The sequence below is a fragment of the Hyperolius riggenbachi genome, chromosome 1, assembly GCF_040937935.1.
Source record: "Hyperolius riggenbachi isolate aHypRig1 chromosome 1, aHypRig1.pri, whole genome shotgun sequence".
Lineage (NCBI taxonomy): Eukaryota > Metazoa > Chordata > Amphibia > Anura > Hyperoliidae > Hyperolius > Hyperolius riggenbachi.
The window spans coordinates 386230172-386249744 of NC_090646.1; the positions used below are offsets into that span (position 1 = coordinate 386230172).

The 19573-nt window shown below is 42.3% G+C and overlaps 2 protein-coding genes across 7 annotated transcripts in view; one reads left to right on the top strand and one right to left on the bottom strand.

The window, feature by feature from the left end:
• MLLT3 (MLLT3 super elongation complex subunit) overlaps nucleotides 1–19573 on the bottom strand; it is a 371915-nt gene that overhangs the window by 346406 nt on the left and 5936 nt on the right. For 2 of the 6 annotated variants that reach the window (XM_068234408.1, XM_068234410.1), the window contains exon 1: nucleotides 17338–17418. The exons of 3 other annotated variants lie outside the window; for them this stretch is intronic. The gene's annotated coding sequence lies outside the window, so the exon portion shown is untranslated. Of the gene's footprint in view, nucleotides 1–17337; nucleotides 17432–19573 lie in introns of those variants that run through there. One more of the 6 variants, XM_068234409.1, reaches the window with a different exon arrangement.
• Nucleotides 18039–19573, top strand: part of FOCAD (focadhesin) — a 256927-nt gene continuing 255392 nt past the window's right edge. The window contains exon 1 of the mRNA XM_068234405.1: nucleotides 18039–18061. The gene's annotated coding sequence lies outside the window, so the exon portion shown is untranslated. The remainder of the gene's footprint in view (nucleotides 18062–19573) is intronic.

Below are 19573 nucleotides of genomic sequence, written 5' to 3' on the forward strand. Positions count from 1 at the left end.
TCTCAATACGAGACACAGTAACTGGATTAAAAAACTCCTCTGCTTTGTCAAAATCCGTACAAATTCGTAAATAATGTTCAATTGCCTCCAATCCCCCATCATGGGGTATGGAAGTGTACAGACTATTCACGTCCATAGTAACTAATAGCACATCTTCACTTAAATTGTCAAAAGTTGAAATAGTTGTCACAAAAAGGTGTTGCGTCCCTAAGATAGGAATCCGGAGTCAGTACAATGGGTTTCAAGATCTTATCCAAGAAAATCGCAATATTAGAAAAAAACTGACCCTACCCCCGACACTATGGGTCGGCCAGGTGGATTATGTAGCCTTTTGTGAATCTTTGGTAAGGTATATATGATAGGTATCCTCGGATTCTCTACCAATAAGAATCTTCTTAGATCTTTATCAATAAGCCTAGAAGCCTTTGTAAAACAGCTGCATGGAGCCTGTCCAGAGATAAAATTAACAATTGAGAGTAATTGTAAGAGGATTCATTTTTTGGACACATGGGTGATTAAAGAAAGGGGCCGCTTGACCACAGACCTCTATATAAAACCCACTGATAGAAATTCTATCTTACATTATAATAGTTTTTATGTCCCGCATGTGAAGAATAACATACCAAAAGGTCAGTTTAAGAGGGTGAAAAGAATAGTTAGTGACACTGCAATTAGAGACTGTAGATTAGAAGAGCTGAAGTATACATTTTTGGCTAGAGGGTATCCAATAAGTTGTTTAATGGATAGTAGCAGGATTAAGACAGGTAGCAATAGTAGATTTAGTAAATTTAAAAGGAAGGTTAAAGGTGATTGTAATAATAGAATCCCTTGTGTAACAACATTTAATATATTGTCAGATATAATAGAAAAAATAATCAATAGCCACTGGTCCATTTTGAGAGAAGCGTTCAAAAGTTTCCTCTGCACACCTTCCATGAATTAAAACCAAATACTTTATTGGACCATCATAAAAAATAGCAAAAGGTAGAACAGCATGCAAGCTGACACGTTTCCTGCGAAACTCTAACTTCAACAGCATGCAAGCTGACACGAATCCAGAAAACATCAGTGCAGCACGGGATGAAAGTTGGAAGGGTCTGTCAGGAGTCCAGAAACTCGTTGACCTTTTATACACACCCACTAATTACACGTAAACAGATCACAGGTGAAGATGGTTACTTTTAATAGCCATTAAAACCAGTTTGTGTCAAGTTGTGTGCAGGTTATCAGGCCAAGTCGCCAGGGTATGTAAACTTTGATCAGGTTCCTTTGGGTAGTTTGTGTAGTGATTAAGATTTAAAAAGAGTCATCACAGTTGTTTAACAATAAATGGCTTTAGTCAACCACTAACCATGAGAGAAAGAAAAGGTTTTTTTGTATTATTCATAATCTATGAAAAATGGTTAAGAAATCATACATTCTGCCAGGGTATGTAAACTTATCAACACAGCTGTTCTATTACAGCAATACACAGAACCCCAACCAAAGCATTTTTGAATTTCCAGCCGGGGTTTCCTATAGGTCAGCACACTGACCATTAGGATTCCTTAAAATGGAGGTGCCTGGAAACCCAGCAGAGTTAAGTCACAAAGTGGTATTGTCTGGGATGCCCAGCAGTGGTGCTGGAGGAAGCAGAGGTGTTGTCAATGATGGGTCCCACGGTCCATGTGAAAAAGAAAGAATGCAGAAGAAAGAGAAAAAGGACAGAAGACTAGAAAAAGGACAGACGGCTAGAAGAAAATTGCATTAAAAGTGAAGAAACAAGTAAACAGATGAACAATACAGAAGAATATATGCAGTAAAAGTTTACATCATAAGATTACAGTATACAGAAAAAGAAAAGAACAGCGATAAAAAAAAAAAATTAAGAATCATTTTTGTTGTGACCACTTTTTCAAAATATCACTATCACTACAAATAATGGCATAAATAGGTCCTGACAGGATAAGAGGAGCACAGTGATATCCAGATACTAGTACCAATAGTAAACAACCTTAATATGTGAGAAATACACAAATCTAAATCACCTGGCAGCAGTAAAGAAGTGCAAGTGCAATTTCAAAATACAGTACGTAAGAAATCCAACAGCGTCCCAAATGCTAATACCAACAATAAGCAATATCAGCAAAGTGAAGTGCAAGACAATATCAATAGCCAAAGTGCATAGTGCTCGCTTAAAGAGTAACTGTCGGGCATAAAATCAAAAATCAATTCTTTATTTTTATCTGGTACACAAGTAATAAGGATGCTAACCAGGCAATCCAAAAGTTAAAATCACTATTACTTTTCTTGTTGATAAATGATCATTCCCCTGTTTACCTGACTTATTTGGTACACACAAAATTTGGTATGCAAAAAGAAAGTTGCAGGGCATGCTGGGTTGTCCTTTTTTGCTTCTCTATTTCGCCTCAGACTTAACTAATGCTGAAGCCTCTTTCCCTCCTGTTTTCTCCTCCCACACCTATGTTCCTCTCCGATTCGCCAATATTTCTCATGCTGAGCCAATGTACTTTCTATAGTGAAGGGCGGGCAAAACAGGCAGAGGAGACTAAGGGAGGAAATGACATCAGGATTGGCTTAAAAATAGCCACACTTAAAATAGGAAATGCTAAGAAGGATTTTCTCTTTTTTTTATTGTAGAAAAATCACTAAAATCAAAACATGAACAGTGCAATACACACGTTATTTGTTATTTATGATGAGATAGATATGGGTATGTACAGTGCCTAGCACACAAATAACTATGCTGTGTTCCTTTTTTTCTTTTTCTGCCTGAAAGAGCTAAATATCAGGTATGTAAGTGGCTGACTCAGTCCTGACTCAGACAGCAAGTGACTACAGTGTGACCCTCATTGATAAGAAATTCCAACTATAAAACACTTTCCAAGCAGAAAATGGCTTCGGAGAGCAGGAAAGAGATAAAAAGGTTGATAGTTCATATATTTTAGCTCTGGCATACTTCAATGAATGTGTCATTGAGCAAAAACAATAAAACAGTTAAAAAAACTTAAAGTAGATTTAAACATAAAATAAAACTGTGATGAAAGATAGGCCGGCACCATTTTGTGATTGAATTGTTGCGTATAGTGCTTACTTGTAATTATTTTGTATTTAACGATCAGTTTTATTTGCAGGTGCGGGGTACAGCGATGGGGTCGAACGTGGCTCTGTCCTACGCAAATATATATATGAACGTCTATGAGGAAAGTTTTGTATATACCAATCATACTTTTCAAAAATATGCCAAAATTTGGCTGATACATAGATGATATTTTGCGTATGGGCGGGGCCGCGTTCGACCCTTGATGAGCTTGTCACTTATTTACATCATCAGTCCGAGGCTATCCGCCTCACAGTTCATAGTGATCGCCAACGCATCAGTTTTCTAGACACGATGGTATATTTGTAGTCGGGGAATTTAGGCACTGACCTTTATATCAAGCCAACAGATCGGAATGCTATTTTGTCCTACGATAGTTTTCACCCCATAAATATGAAACGTTCTATCCCAAAAAGCCAGTTCATGTGAATAGATCGTATAGTGTGTGATGGCAGGATACGTGACTCCAGATTCAATGAAATGTCCAGCAAATTTCTGGCCCGTGAGTATCCTTCTGCCTTAGTGCGGTCTGCACGTGGTGAGGCGAGTGAATCTTTGGCTGGTCAACAGAGAAGGGGTGCAGGCAATCGTTTGCCTTTTGTTTCACGGTTCAATATTTGGAGCAATTCTATTGGCAATACTTAAAAAAAAACATTGGCCTACCTTGTCGCACTTCTTCCCCTCAATTAACGAATTTCAACAGCCTCCTCTGCTTTCTTACAAACGTGCGCCAACTCTACGTGACAAGTTGGTTCACGCGGAGATGAGGACACTTGTTAGACCTCCAGAATCGTTGTCTCGCAGGGAAACATTCCCTTGTCTCAACTGTGTGCACTGTCACTTAGTCATTAGGTCCCCATATTTTGTTCACCCTCATTCCGGTAAAAGGTTCTACATTAGGGGATGTTTTAATTGTGATACACAATATGTTGTTTACTTACTGAAATGCCCTTGTGGGCTTATTTATGTGGGCCAAACAACTTCTAAGGTGAAAGTTAGAATATCAGCCGACAAATCTGCTATTCGGAATAAATTGATTGACAAATCGGTTCCGGCACACTTTGTCGAATGTGGTCACAGAGTCAATAATTTGCGATATCAGATCATTGAAGCAATCCCTCGTAATAAAAGAGGGGGAAGTAGATTAAAAAGACTCCTTTATAGGAAAGCCTTTTGGATTAGGACACTTGACTGTCTGCATCCAAGAGGACTTAATGGAGAATATGATCTGCTGCCGCTCCTGTGATATGTGGCTGCGTTTGACATTGTGTTACTATTCTGCTAGGTCTTTGTGTATTTAGTTCAGATGCATTATTTTGTCCCCTTATGTTATGTTTAAAGCTTTTCTTCAGGTTATTTGCACATATAGATAGTGGCCTTTATCTTTTTACAGAACCTGCTGGTTTACTGGCTTCCCCGTTGTCATGGGGCCGGCTCACGCGGGGACTGGCGTCGCCATGGAGATGCGCCTACACAGATGCCTACAGGGTGACGTCTATGCGTAGAGGTACGCAATGCACGCATTACCATCTGCGTAGCATGCGACCTTTGCGCTCCACGCGTTGCCCTGCTGAGTGGCCTATCAGTTTCGGGTAGGTCACGAGGCTCTGATGTCAGACGCACTCCAATGCGGTAGACGCGTCCGCTTGCGGTGGGCGTAGGCCAGGCCGCAGATGGCGGCGCTAGCCTCTGAGTGGGTCTTTGGCGGCGTGGGGCGTGGAGGCCAGGACAGGTGAGCTGCACTATATGCATTGGTTCATATGCACCACTATAAGTTCCCCATCAGGTCCGCTGGAGAGTAGAGGGCCGATGATTGGTTGGTGACTTTCAGTGTAGGAGTGGTTTGTGAATGGGTGGGGTATATAAACTGTGTGTTATGTGTACCTATTTAAGCTTGTCACTTGCTTGATAAAGAAACCCTTTTCGAAACGTCACATCTTTGTGACAGGCTGTCTTGATGACACTTCAATAAAAAGAGCTATAATTCATTTAGGATGGTGCCGTCCTATCTTTCATCACAGTCTTATCCAGTTGGTCTCCGGATGGCCTACGCACATCCCAGCTATTTTTGGAAGGTGTGCCTCCTCCTCACATTTTACACATAAAATAAAACTGTGGAGTATCTTAAAAAGTCATTTTTAGGTGAGGGAAGATAGATACAATTGTTTATTTCTTAGTTTATTTTCACAAAGATTTTGTAAACCGCACAGTGCTTCCCTTTACACACAGTACTCCGGATGTATTCACAGCTGCTAAGGTAACCAATATCCACTTGTCTTCAAACGGAATCCCTAAAAAATCCTCAGTGCTACATCCAATACTCCAGTGGTCAGCTAGAGATGGCAACAGCTGCAGTCACCCAGTGCTTAAACAAAGATAGGTGACAGTCACCGGATAAGAAATCAATGGTCCGTTAGCTGATTGCCAGATAATCTAATATTTATTCACAATACACACACACACAGTAATGTATAAAAAACTGTACACAAAGTACTCACATTGAGAGCCCTCCACAGCTGTGGAGACTGGGCTTTTACGCCAACGTTTTATCCACTTTTGAGCACTGGATGTGCACTTGATGCTGTTTTATTGCTGAAGGGTCCCTGTCATAAGGGCCCTCAATGTGAGTACTTTGTGTACAGTTTTTTATACATTACTGTGTGTGCATTGTGAATAAATATTAGATTGTCTGGGAATCAGCTGATGGACCATTGATTTCTTATCCGGTGACGGTCACCTATCTTTGTTTGAGCACTGGGGGACTTCAGCTGTTGCCATCTCTAGCTGACCACTGGAGTATTGGATGTAGCACTGAGGATTTTGTTGGGATTCGTTTATTTTCGCCTCGGGTGTCCTTTCACATATCATAATCTTGGATAAAATCCAATCTGCTGTAAAGGAGTAGTGCCATAACAAACATCACCCCGTGTACCTCACAATCTAGTCAGATCTTGGCTCTGAACCGGTCAGTAGAGGGTAGCCACCATCATACCTGCAACATCGCCACAATGTTCCTGGGGGGAACATTAAATGAAGCAGAGTAAATTGTTGGGCGCTGTGCAATCATTACAAATCGAGGTGGGTGGCGCATCCTCACAAGTTTTCCTCAGGCAGCAAAATGTCTAGAACCAGCCCTGAAGGGGATAGACAAGGAAAAGCCATGCACTAACAGCTTGATTCTACTGGGCATGTGCAAAGCAATACAAATCTATCAGCTGATCAAACTGATCACACAAGTGTTTATGAGCTATGGCTATGCTAATGATTATTTTAGACACTATGTACACAGAAACAGAACTCAACTGCATCCACAAGGATAGAGCAGAGTCTGCATGCTTGGTTACTAGTGAAAAGCGAACATGACTCATCTTTTTTGCCATAATTTTCATAAAAAAATAAATACATTTTTTGCAGACATGAGAAGAATATATGTGGACATTGGGGCATGAGAACACATATTTTTGTAGATAACAAACTTTGTGGAAATATCTGCACGAGAAAAAACACACTTTTACCAAGTGCACTAAGGTCTATGGGCATGAGAAAACACATTTCATATAGATAAGAATATGCAAAAAAAATATGGTAATGCATGAAAAAAGCATGTTTTCTTCATAAGCATTGAAGTCATCAGGCATGAGAAAACAAATTTTCAAGAAAATGTGTATCTTGCGGAAAATCCATTATATTTTCACAAAATTATTGTTATGTGAAATTGCAAACTTTGGTGCATATAAATAACTTTTGGCAAAAATTCAAGCTCTACTTTGACAACTGGTGCAGAAATCAACAGGACTTTAAATTTTTTTAAAAGGCTGTTTGGATTCCCTAAGGATACTAGTCCTGATATGATAAAAATAGCACTTCCCATCTCCGCACTAGTATTCCTGATATTTCTTATCATAAATGGATTGATTTAAGTATTTCTACATTGCCTGATATTATGGCAGAAGACCAGATTTTACCCTTTGAAACATTACCTGCTAAATACCCAAGAATTGAACTTTATCCCAATCAGTAGCTAATACCCCCTTTTATATGAGAAATCTATTCCTTTTCACAAACGGATCATCAGGGGCCTCTGTATGGTTAATATTGTGGTGAAACCCCTCCCACAGGAAACTGTGAGGACCATGGTTCTGGCAGTTTCCTGTCTGTGAACTTCCTTGCATTGCTCTCAATTCATTAAAGTGAATGTTTACCGGATTAAAGAAGAAAAAGTCAGATACTCACCTAAGGAGAGGGAAGGCTCGGTCCCTAATGAGCCTTCCCCCTCCTCTCCCGGTGCCCGGTCCCGCGCAGGATCCCCCGTGGCAGTATTCGACCAGTTCGGTCAAATATTGCCACTTCCGCATGCCTTCGGGAGCTTTCGGAAGCCTTCGGGAGCACTCGGGCTCCCGATGACGCGGCCGCTCCATACTACGCATGCGCGAGCGCCCTCTATGACGCCCTCGCGCGTACGTGTATGGAGCGGCCCATCTTCGGAAGGCCGAGTGCTCCCGAAGACCTCCGAAGTCCCTGCGGCGGCGGACGCGAACGGGGGAGCCAGCGCAGCACCGGGAGAGGAGAGGGAAGGCTCATTAGGACCAAGCCTTCCCTCTCCTTAGGTGAGTATCTGACTTTTTCTTTTTTAATCCGGTACCCATTGGCTTTAAGCAGTTTAGGCTAGTCTACTGATGATTTTTAGTCTACTGGTGGTTTGGTCAGTTGCATCAAAGGGGAATTCACTATTACCAACTATTTTAGACCTGTTTTTAGACCTGGTCTAAACTATTTGGTAATTAGGTGGGTAAAGCAGGGGAAATGATCAAAAGATGCAATTCACAAACAAGTAGCTATGACTGACATCCTTCTCCTTTGATGAGCTCTCCTCTGCATACAATTAAACTCCTGCATAATTAATTCAAAATGTTCCATCCTCACATCTAAAATACCTCACAGAATTACTTTACTGACAAGAAATCAGCTGGTTAATCTCGGTCAGAAAAAGTGGGCGTGGTTACTCCTTGTTTGCCTTTGTGAATTACTGAGTGTTAGACCAGGTCTAAAAACAGGTCTAAAATATTACACCAAACCATCAGTAGACTAAAAACCATCTGTAGACTAGTCTAAACTGCTTAGTGAATTGAGGCCAATGTGGGAAATAGCTGTCTACAGCTTTTTCCAACTGCCAAAAAAGCATGTAACAGCTACTTCCACTGACATCACCTGCCAGCAGTAAAAGTGTCACCATGTAATAAATGTCGGAATGTAAATCAGGGAGAGGAACGATTTTACAATGGGCAAACACTGACTAAATCATTTATACATAATTATTGTAAGAATAAATCACTTTTTTTTATAATGGAAAGGGGCCCTAAATGAACCACCTTGCAATATCTCCAGATAAATCCCTGGTTGCGTTCTCATCCGATCATGCCATGCTACTTGCCCCACCTGATACTATCGTTTCTTGATAGTCCTCTCCACTGCAAAGGGGCATATCTGGTACCAATCATTGCTGAAGCATCAGGTCTTATGCCTGGATAAATACGCTTCTTATTGGTCATGAACACTTTAATAACAAAAGTTTACTTTAATCTGCACAAAATGCACTTAAGCGGCTTTCTCAATGTGTAAACAACCTTGAGAGGATAAAAGAAGGTGGTGTTAGCCTGCAGGCTGGTGCTGTGTCTGTACAGCCTTTGAATGTGCAGTCACCCAAAAGATTGTGTCCTGATCCCTGTTAGGCCATATTAATCTCATGTGTGTATACACAGCTTTAGTCTTCCTAACACATTCTTTACATGGATTTGATGTTCTTCTAATGAGCGAACATTAGAACACAATCTAAGTACAATACATACTGTAGATGACCAACAAATTACAGAAAAAACCATAAGTAAAATACTGGAACATAACTGGAACGTTACATAGTCCAAATGGCATAACTGTGCATTCATAGAGCACAGATCTGGTGCATAATGCAGTATTCTATCATCATATTCTCAAACGCAAAACAAGTTTTAGGCTCCATGAAGGTCAAGTTTGGAGACCTAAGCTTCAGAAAAAGCTCAGGCATAAGAGAGTGTGAGTAGTGATTTTTAATTGTAGTTCAATTTAATTCCCTTTAATTGAAACGTACACCTTTGTTGTAAAAAGAAGATCTCTACTCTGGTAGGGGAAAATTTTTTTTTCCTCAATGGAGTCCAATAGGATCACAGACTTTACATTGTGGGAAGATATCAACTTCTGGGTGCAACTTGATAGGGCAATCGTAAATTCTGTGAGGAAGGAGAAAATCTGCACCTTTTTATTAAAAACATCTAAGGGTTCATGGTAGATGGCAGAAGAAGACGGTAGACGAAGGCTAGAAGGACCTAAGGGTGTATGAAGACCACACCTCCCCGTCTGTACCTCTGCAGCCTGAACATACTGTAAAGTGTTAAGTGTGATCACTTTTTGCCCCTACTCTTGAATTGGACTGATTGACTGTAACGATTGCGGAATCGTCTCCGTGGTCAGCGCACCAGACGTGCGCTGACGCGGCGGATTTCCTCCACAAGCGTATAATTGAGGACACCCAGGGTAGGTGCTATGCACCTGCAGAGGGAAATTCCTGTCGGCAGGTGGAGCTGTGGAGTGCAGAGGAACAGCTCCTCTGCCCTACCACACACGCCAGACAGGAATTGTACGAAGGGAAGAAACGCAATCGCAAGAGAAGCGATTGAAAGTGAGCACAGAGACAGATTGTGTGTGTGTGCATAAAATTAGTCGCCAACCCGCGACTGTGCACACACCACAGCAGATAAGAAGCAGGAACGCGATCGCGAGAGGTGCGATCGCCAGACGTGACAAGGTACAGCAAGGCGGAGCACGAGAGTAGCAAAGGCACAGCAAATAATACAATAAGGAAATACGGAAAATAACAAACGCTAGCTAACCGCGAACACCGCACTCATTCGCAACAGTGCACGCGGTTATGCGCGGTCTCCACGTGATAAGCACAATAGAGACAAGCACACCTAACTAACCATTAACAGACAAACATGAAACAGAGGACGCGAGCGCTTGCTTAACGGTTACCTCACCGAGCCTCCAGCAAGCGCAGCAGACAAGACAGACACACGAAAACAGGGACAAGCGACAGAAGGATCCCCAGCGCTAGCGAAAAGTGGCTAGCGCGATCCCAGAAGACAGAACAGAAGGATCCCCAGCGCTAGCGAAAAGTAGCTAGCGCGATCCCAGGAGACAGAGTAGCAGAACAGAAGGATCCCCAGCGCTAGCGAAAAGTGGCTAGCGCGATCCCAGAAGACAGAACAGAAGGATACCCAGTGCTAGCGAAAAGTAGCTAGTGCAATCCCAGAAGACAGAACAGAAGGATCCCCAGCGCTAGCGAAAAGTGGCTAGCGCGATCCCAGAAGACAGAACAGAAGGATCCACAGCACTAGCGCAAAGAGACTAGTGCGATCCAGAGAAGATAATAACAGAACAGAAGGGCCTACCAGTAGCAACCGCTGCTCTGGTTAGCACCCCACAGACAGACAGAACAGGCAATACAAACAATACAACCTGACTGGGCTAGAAGGGGAGCCTAAAGCAACCCCCAGGAATTAACTATACTAGATAGCAATGGCTGACACTCCAGCAGTGTCCATCAGGAACAGACCATGGAAGGGAAATGTCCAGCAAAGCATTCTGGGAGCAGAATGCTTTTATAGTGCCAGTCATCAAAAGAAGGCAGGTAACGGATTTGCATGACTAATGTATGCAAATCCCTCAGCAACACAAGCTGCACAACTGACAGAAGGTCTCCTTTCCAGAGTCCTGCAGCAAGCAAACCTAAACCATGGTCAAAAGGCTGCCTGCCTGTGCAGGCAGCTGAGCGGATTCTCACATTGACCCAGCTCATTAGGAAAAATGGGTGAGACATGAAGACAAAGAGGGCACTATCGTATTCTCCACCGAAATGTTGCAGCTTGACCCACTAGTCCAACCTTAAATACCTGAGCCCTCTCTGTGCTGAGAATAAGGGTCTTTCACTCGGTGAATGTTGCAGTAAGACTGCAATGCAATAGTACTGAAAAGTCGCACTGTGCGTTAGACTTGCAGTGCAGCTATACAGTGAAGCATACAATTCTTCACTGCCACTGTAAATTTGCACAATGCCTGGTAAACAAACAGCATGCAGTGCGTTAATCCGTAAGAACCCGCCACACTGTACTCAATGTGAAATTGAATATACCAGTAATTGAAATATAATTGCATTGTGAAAGAACCCAAAGGGTAGAAACCCACTAGAAAGTTTTTGGCAGTGCTTTGGATCGGTGACAATCGAGGGCGATTCCCAAAAACGCTTTGCCTATGAAAGCGAGTGGGGGGCGGTTGCTAGGGTAGCCAAGCCACACATATATAAGGACATGGCGATTAAATTGCTTTTCCACTGGTATTATACTCCTGTTAAGCTTCATAAATGCTACCCCTCGATCAGATCGGATTGCTTCCGTGCATGCGTGCGGAAGGCACTTTTTTTCATACTTTTGGGACTGATCCAGGGCTACTCAATTTTGGGTGGTCTTGAAGGTGATGATTCAAGAAGTTCTGAAATTTCCAGTATCTTTGACTGCCTTCCAGGCTCTCCTGTATTCTCCTAATGATGACATCCCAGGTAGACACCATGCCCTCTAAGGATTTTAGCTGCTCAGTGGTGTATAGCCTTTAAGTGGAGATCCCCTGACCTGGATATAGCTTTGGTTAAACAGTGTCTGGATTCTTTAATGTTAATGGAAAAGGTGTTTTATCATAGTATAGAAAACCTTGATCGCTTCAACAAAATGACGAGACGTTTGGAGGTCCTATAAAGAAACTTAAGTTTGAAACCTGATTTTTCCTGTTATTTTTGCAAACCTAGACAATGGGCCCTTGGACTCCCGTTATTGTGGGGAAAATGTGTTTTGATACTTATTTACTTATCTGGCATAGTTTCTTTCCTTTTCCTGTATAGATGTGGCAATGTAGATTCACCACTTGCGTGTTCCCAGACCCTTTTTGTTTATTAAGTTTAGTTTGTTTGCTTAGATGCATGTATAACACATTTTATCTTGACTACAGTATTTTGCTTTTCATGACAACTGTTGATGAGTTCCTGTGATATTCAATTACTTGAAATTCTGCCTCTCTTATGTTGATTTGAAATGTTAATTATTAGCTTATTTTTAAAGCTGCCGTATCTTAATAAACAACGTTTTCTAAGTAAAAAAAAAAAAAAAAAGTGAGTGTGAGGGGGAACCCATTACAGCGATTGCCATTAGGGGTAATCGCAATCGCAGGACATGCAGCTTTTTGAGTGTTCAATGCAAAGTATTTAAGTGCTGCATACATTGCTTATTTTAAATAAAACTTGACATGCTCATCAGGGGTCTCGATTTCCTTTTTTAGCTCTGCGCCCTAACGGAAGAGGTCCCAGGCGCTTCTCTGATTGGACCTAGAGAAGCACCTATGAACTCTTCCTTTAGGGGGCGGGGATAAGGATGGAAGAAGGACGCCTGGTAAGTATAAAAAAAGTTTTATTTAAGGAAAAAAAAAAAACAGTCATCCAAAGCGCTGTACAGTTTACTGTACAGTGCTTCCAAGCATCTGGGAATCGCAATCACAAACCCCCTAGGAATCGCTGCACACAGCTCTGCAGCGATTCCTAGTGGGTTCCAGACCTATGGCCCCTTCCGTATTTAAGTGCATCAGGAAATGCAAGTGCCGTCACTATGCACATCATTTGTGTTTTTGATGTGATTCTTCCCAATGCAGTTGCGATTTCCATTCATTACACTGCATTTCTCAGAATTCTTCAGCAACCATGTGTTACAATTACACGGTGAACCGCAACATATTGGGGTTACAACAGTATGAAATTACACGGTATTACGGTCTAATACAATTATTTGGACCCGCCCCCCCACCCCCTTACATTAAATGGGGTGCCCCACTCCCTCAGCATATATATATATATATATATATATATATATATATATATATATATATATATATATATATATATGTTTAAGCCGCCGGGAGAAGAGGGTGCCAGGTAAAACTGTAAAAAGGCTCACCCTGCTCCTGCAAAAGTCCTGGTGGCGTTAGAGATAGGTGTAGCCAGTAATGGATGGCCGTAGCATAGGTAGCCAGGAATAGGTGTAGCCAGTAGTAGGTGGCCGCAGCATAGGTAGCCAGGAATAGGTGTAGCCAGTAGTAGGTGGCCGCAGCATAGGTAGCCAGGAATAGGTGTAGCCAGTAGTAGGTGGCCGCAGCATAGGTAGCCAGGAATAGGTGTAGCCAGTAGTAGGTGGCCGCAGCATAGGTAGCCAGGAATAGGTGTAGCCAGTAGTAGGTGGCCGCAGCATAGGTAGCCAGGAATAGGTGTAGCCAGTAGTAGGTGGCCGCAGCATAGGTAGCCAGGAATAGGTGTAGCCAGTAGTAGGTGGCCGCAGCATAGGTAACCAGGGATAGGTGTAGCCAGTAGTAGGTGGCCGCATCATAGGTAGCCAGGATAGGTGCCCGCAGCATAGAGAGCCGGGGGAAGAGGGGGACGCAGCGGCGGGGGTACAAATATTTGCCGGCGGGTCCTGCACGCGTGTACTGGCTTCTTTCTTTTTCCTGTTTTTGCATTCCCTCTCCTACCCAGAGGGGGCTGTTTCAGGGAAATGGAAGGAAGAACAAGAAGGAAAAAGAAGTAAGTAATTCACACGTGAAGAACCCGCCAGAAAGTGAGTATTTATTTATCCCCGCTGTTCGTGTGCCCGCCACTACATTGCCCCGCCCCCAAAAAACGGTAAACCGTGATTGTGCATGGTATGATTACCGTCATACAGCGGCGACCGTACAACATATGTCCCTGCGGATCATATTGCGTTCACAAAACCGCCGTTAGGCTGCAGCAAAAGTGAGATTGGTGACACTATAAGAAGGGGAGCAAGGGAATGAGAACCAGCCACCTCTGTAGCTGTGAACAATAATTTTTAATAAACTGAGGAAAACACATAGAAGTACAAATCAGTTATCTACCCCTTCCTCCCTACCTAAAAACAAAGTGGCGTATAATTATGTACTGAGCCAAGTACTAATTAAAGAATAACCACACAGCTAATCCCCTGTGGCTGTAAAATGGCCGATATTTAAAACAAACCTGTAGTGAAAAAAAATTACAATTCATAAACCACAGATGCCCAGTAAAGGAAAGTGCTTATGCACCTATTCTTTCTTTTGTGTGGCAGCCCTTCCTTTACCTTGCCATTCATGGTTTGAAACTGGTGCATGCCCACAGTGTGCAAGCAATCAGGCAAAACATTGACTGTCCTTGCAATCGAATATTACCACCACTTCAGCCCGCGGGTTGTTTTCACCTTATGGACGAGAGAAATTTTCACATTTCAGTTGCTCCTCCCATTAATTCCCTAATAACTCACTACTTCTCACAGCAAAATGATCTATGCCTTGTTTTATTTGCCACCGATTAGGCTTTCTTTGGGTGGTATATTATGCTAAGTGTTATATTATTCTTAATGCATTTTAATGGGAATAATAAGAAAAAAAAAAAGGAAAAAAATTATTATTTCTCAGTTTTCGGCCATTATAGTTTTAAAATAAAACATTCTACTGTGGATAAAAGCCACACATTTAATTTGCCTATTTGTCCCCGTTATTGCAACATTTAAATTATATCTCTAGTACAATTTATGGTTAATATTTTATTTGGATATAAATGTGCATTTTTTCAGTTTTACATCCATCACTAATCGCAAGCCCGGCACTTTAATAAAAAAAAAAAAAAAAAAATACCCTCTTTACATACATATTACAAAAAAAAAAAAAAATAGTCCCTAATGTTTGTAGGTGTAATTTTACTATTTGGCCACAAGATGTCCCTATGCATTATTACCTATTAGTATACAATAAGTACGCTAAATAAGAAGTAATGCTTGGCTGTGTTACTTCGGAAGTGACGCAGGCATCTCATTGATGCTGGCGATCATGGGGGCCTAGAGGGGAGATGAATGAATGGTAAAGTTCCCATACATTAATCTAAAGATCGGCGGCGGTAATGAGCGAGCGGGAGGGAGTGCGGCAGCACCATCTGAGAACAATCACTGTTTTTGAACAAAAACAGTGACCATTCTCGCCGGACAAGCCCGGATTGGCTCAGGGGACTTCTGTCCCCTGCCACCAATCCCCCATTGCCGGGACCATCACGATCGCTGTAGCCACAGCAGCCACAGACGTGAGACTCATGTCCCTGCGGCTAAAGTGGTTAAAACCTACCAGAGCAGGGGGCGGAGGGGGCCCCCGAAGATAATGAGCATCTAATAGGACAACAAAAGTTGGAGCTGGTCTAAGGAGCTAGTCTCATTGAGGAGACCTACTGGAAAACCTCAGACAACTGCCACTCCCTACAATAAATCGTAGCAAACTTGCTGCTGCTAAAAGAAAGGGCCCAACAAGCACAATCGTGCATAGACCACTAATTTCGCCATGAAATATGTCATTAGTTTAAACACTATCCAAGCCACCAACCAAACAAGGATAGTAAACTTGCAAGCGACTACTTGTCTGAAGTCCAGTGGCCAAAAGACAGTGGACAGGGGTCTTGCTGTGCAATTTTAAAATTTACTAATTTAGTGGTCTACTGTATATACAGTGGGATGCGAAAGTTTGGGCAACCTTGTTAATCATCATGATTTTCCTGTATAAATCGTTGGTTGTTGTTATAAAAAATGTCAGTTAAATATATCATATAGGAGACACACACAGTGATATTTGAGAAGTGAAATGAAGTTTATTGGATTTACAGAGAGTGTGCAATAATTGTTTAAACAAAATTAGGCAGGTGCATAAATTTGGGCACCACAAAAAAGAAATGAAATCAATATTTAGTAGATCCTCCTTTTGCACAAATTACAGACTCTAAATGCTTCCTGTAGGTTTCAATGAGAGTCTGGGTTATGGCTGAAGGTATTTTGGACCATTCCTCTTTACAAAACATCTCTAGTTCATTCAGGTTTGATGGCTTCCAGGCATGGACAGCTCTCTAACTTACACCACATATTTTCCATTATATTCAGGTCTGAGAACTGAGATGGCCATTCCAGAACGTTGTACTTGTTCCTCTGCATGAATAGCTCAGTGGATTTTGAGCAGCGTTTAAGGTCATTGTCTTGTTGAAAGATTCAACCCTGGCGCAGCTTCAGCTTTGTCCCCGATTCCTGGACATTGGTCTCCAGAATCTGCTGAAATCCAATGCGTCTCTCAACTTTGACAAGATTCCCAGTCCCTGCACTGGCCACACAGCCCCACAGCATGATGGAACCACCACCATATTTTACTGTAGGTAGCAGGTGTTTTTCTTGGAATGCTGTGTTATTTTTCCTCCATGCATAATGCTCAAAAAACTCAATTTTAGTTTCATCAGTCCACAGCAGCTTATTCCAAAATGAAGCTGGCTTGTCCAAATGTGCTTTAGCATAACTCAAGCGGCTCTATTTGTGCTTTGGGCGGAGATAAGGCTTCCTCTGCATCTCTCACATACAGCATCTCTTTGTGTAAAGTGCCCCGAATGGTTGAGCGATGCACATTGACTCCATCTGCAGCAAAATTATGTTGTAGGTCTTTGGTGCTGGTCTGTGGGTTGACTCTGACTGTTCTCACCATTCGTCGCTTCTGTCTATCAGAGATTATTACTACTCTTCAGGGAAAATTAAAAGATGAGGGAAACTTACAATTGACCCCCTTAAATACTCTTTTTCATAATTAGATTCAATTGTCTATGTAGGTCAGAGGTCACTGAGCTTACCAAGCCAATTTGATTTCAAATAATTCATTCTAAAGGTTTTGGAATCAATAAAATGACAACAGTGCCCACATTTATGCACCTGCCTAATTTTGTTTAAACAATTATTGCACACTTTCTATAAATCCAATAAACTTAATTTCACTTCTCGAATATCACTGTGTGTATCTCCTATATCAGTGTTTCTCAACATTTTATTGGTATGTACCCCTTTGAAAACCCTATAGTTACCAAGTACCCCCTAGTATAGTAAACATTATCACAAGTACCCCTTGACAAATATATATTTAATTGTAGTACATAATTGGTTCTAAATCATTTCCAAGCATTTACTATTTATTTTAATTAATGAGCTAAAACACCTAATTTGGTGCTGTTTAAATAAGATTTATCATTTTCTAAAACTCTAAATTTGTTATACTTGGTTAAGTATATGAAGCCTGAGTACCCCCTGGAATCTTCAGAAGTACCCCCTGGGGTACGCGTACCACACGTTGAGAACCTAGGTCCTATATGATATATTTAACTGACATTTTTTATCGTAACAACCAACGATTTATACAGGAAAATCATGACGATTAACAAGGTTACTGTAACGATCGGTGTCAGCAACCAGAGAGAGAATCTGATCCTTGGCGATCCGCAGTATCCCCAAGAATACTGTGCTGTCACAACAGCCTCCTTTAATGTTATTTAACATTATTTATATTCTTTGTATTAGTATATTCCAGTCCCCCTGCAAGATTTAGTTATTTAGCATTTCCCAACTGTAACTCCCTGCTCAACAGCCTTGTCTAGATGTTTCTGCAACAGTTGAGTTCAGTTAGTGAGGAGATCCTGCTGTGCTTGTAGTCGCATCGTATTTTTAACTATGAATATGCTCTAAAAAACATCTTTGTATGCTTTCAACGCAAGTAAAGATACTACAGATTATACTTGGAGTCATTATTTCATCGAGTAAACTGCCTGTGGAGGTTTCTAAATCAGTGTGGAGTTATACTGCTATACAGACTGGGTCTTCTGGAGTATGCCTCACACATAAAGCGGGAATTCGAAACAGAACAAATACAGATATACCCAATTATTGAGGATCTGCGGAATCGTCAATAATCAGATATGTCTAACCTCTAGACACCTGAGAAAGTGTAAGTGTTTGGTGCAACAGTAATACTTTGAGGAGGGTCCCCGTAAAGGGGATACAAGGCAGTATGGGATACTGCCTGAAGGACAGGCTCCTTTCTCGGCCTGAGGCTCCCAAAGGGGGGGAGTCAGGCCGAGTGAAGGAAGGACCAGAGTGCGAGTGACACCAAGGGTGGAGTGTCACTGACAGATCTGTGAACTATCTCTAAACAGAGGAGATAGTTCTCGAGGTCGGACTAGCCAGGTCGGCAACAGACAGACAGTTAAGGTACAAAGACAGAAGGCTGATTCGGTATCCAAGACAGGCAGGGTTTGGCAACGTGATAACAAATATGCGTGGTACCGAATCAGAAAGCAGAGGGATGGTCAGGAAAGCAGAAGGTCATAACAGATAATGTACAATGCCTAGTCTTGGGTGTGAGTTCCGTGATCATCATCACCCTGGAACTAGTCTGGAATATAACACAAAGACAATACAGTTCCCTAATCTTGGGTGTGAGGGCCTTGATCTCAACACCCTGGAACTATGCTAGAGAATACACAGAAGATATACAGTATTCCTAGTCTTGGGTGTGAGGGCCTTGATCTCAACACCCTGGAACTGGTCTAACAAATAATACAATACAATTAGTACTTTAAGCTATCAACAGAATCTGGCTAAGTGTGAATTCCCAGGTCCACCTAGTTCAAACACACTGTAAGGATCTGACTATGGTCTGAGTGCCTTCACGCAAGTGTTAGCAATGGCAGACAACCAGCAACTGACAAGCAGCAGAATATATAGTTGCTGGACTCTGCCGCCCCGCCCGAACCATTCAGCCAATCATGAGTCCTGCAGGAATCAGCTGATCTTCCTGATCAGCTGACACTTCCCCTGCTGGGCTAAAGGTCCTGAGTTCAGGCCCGCGCGCGCGTAGCTCTCCATCTGCCTATGTGCACTAACAGACCCAGCCACACCAAGCGAACGCTTCTGCATGCAAACCGCCGCGTTGGACGCGGAAACAGCCACTTTGCTGTCAGGACATGCGGCGGCTTTTCCGCATTTCACCTGGGATTTAAAGGGAACCAGAGACAAACTAAAACATTTTTTTTATACATACCTGGGGCTTCCTCCAGCCCCATACGCTCGGATCGCTCCTACGCCGCTGTCCACAACTACGAGAACCGGCTTCTGTCACTGACATCATCGGAGCCAGGCTACGCAGAAGTGCGCCCTCTATATATCTCTCCAGCAGCTACTGCAGAGATACGCAAAGAGCGCACTTCTCCTACGCTAGACTGGCTCCGACTGACAGCAGAGCAGGGAGACGGTTCTCGTAGATTCGGGCAGCGGAGGACATCGGTGTGGGCGCGATCCGTGCGTATGGGGCTGGAGGAAGCCCCAGGTATGTATAAAATATTTTCTTTAGATCATCTCTGGTTCTCTTTAAAAAGGGTTATTATCATCATGCAGAACTGTTCTCCCTGCTGGTTAGAACAGATTAAGAAGAAAAAACTGTCGGTAATGCGTTGATAAA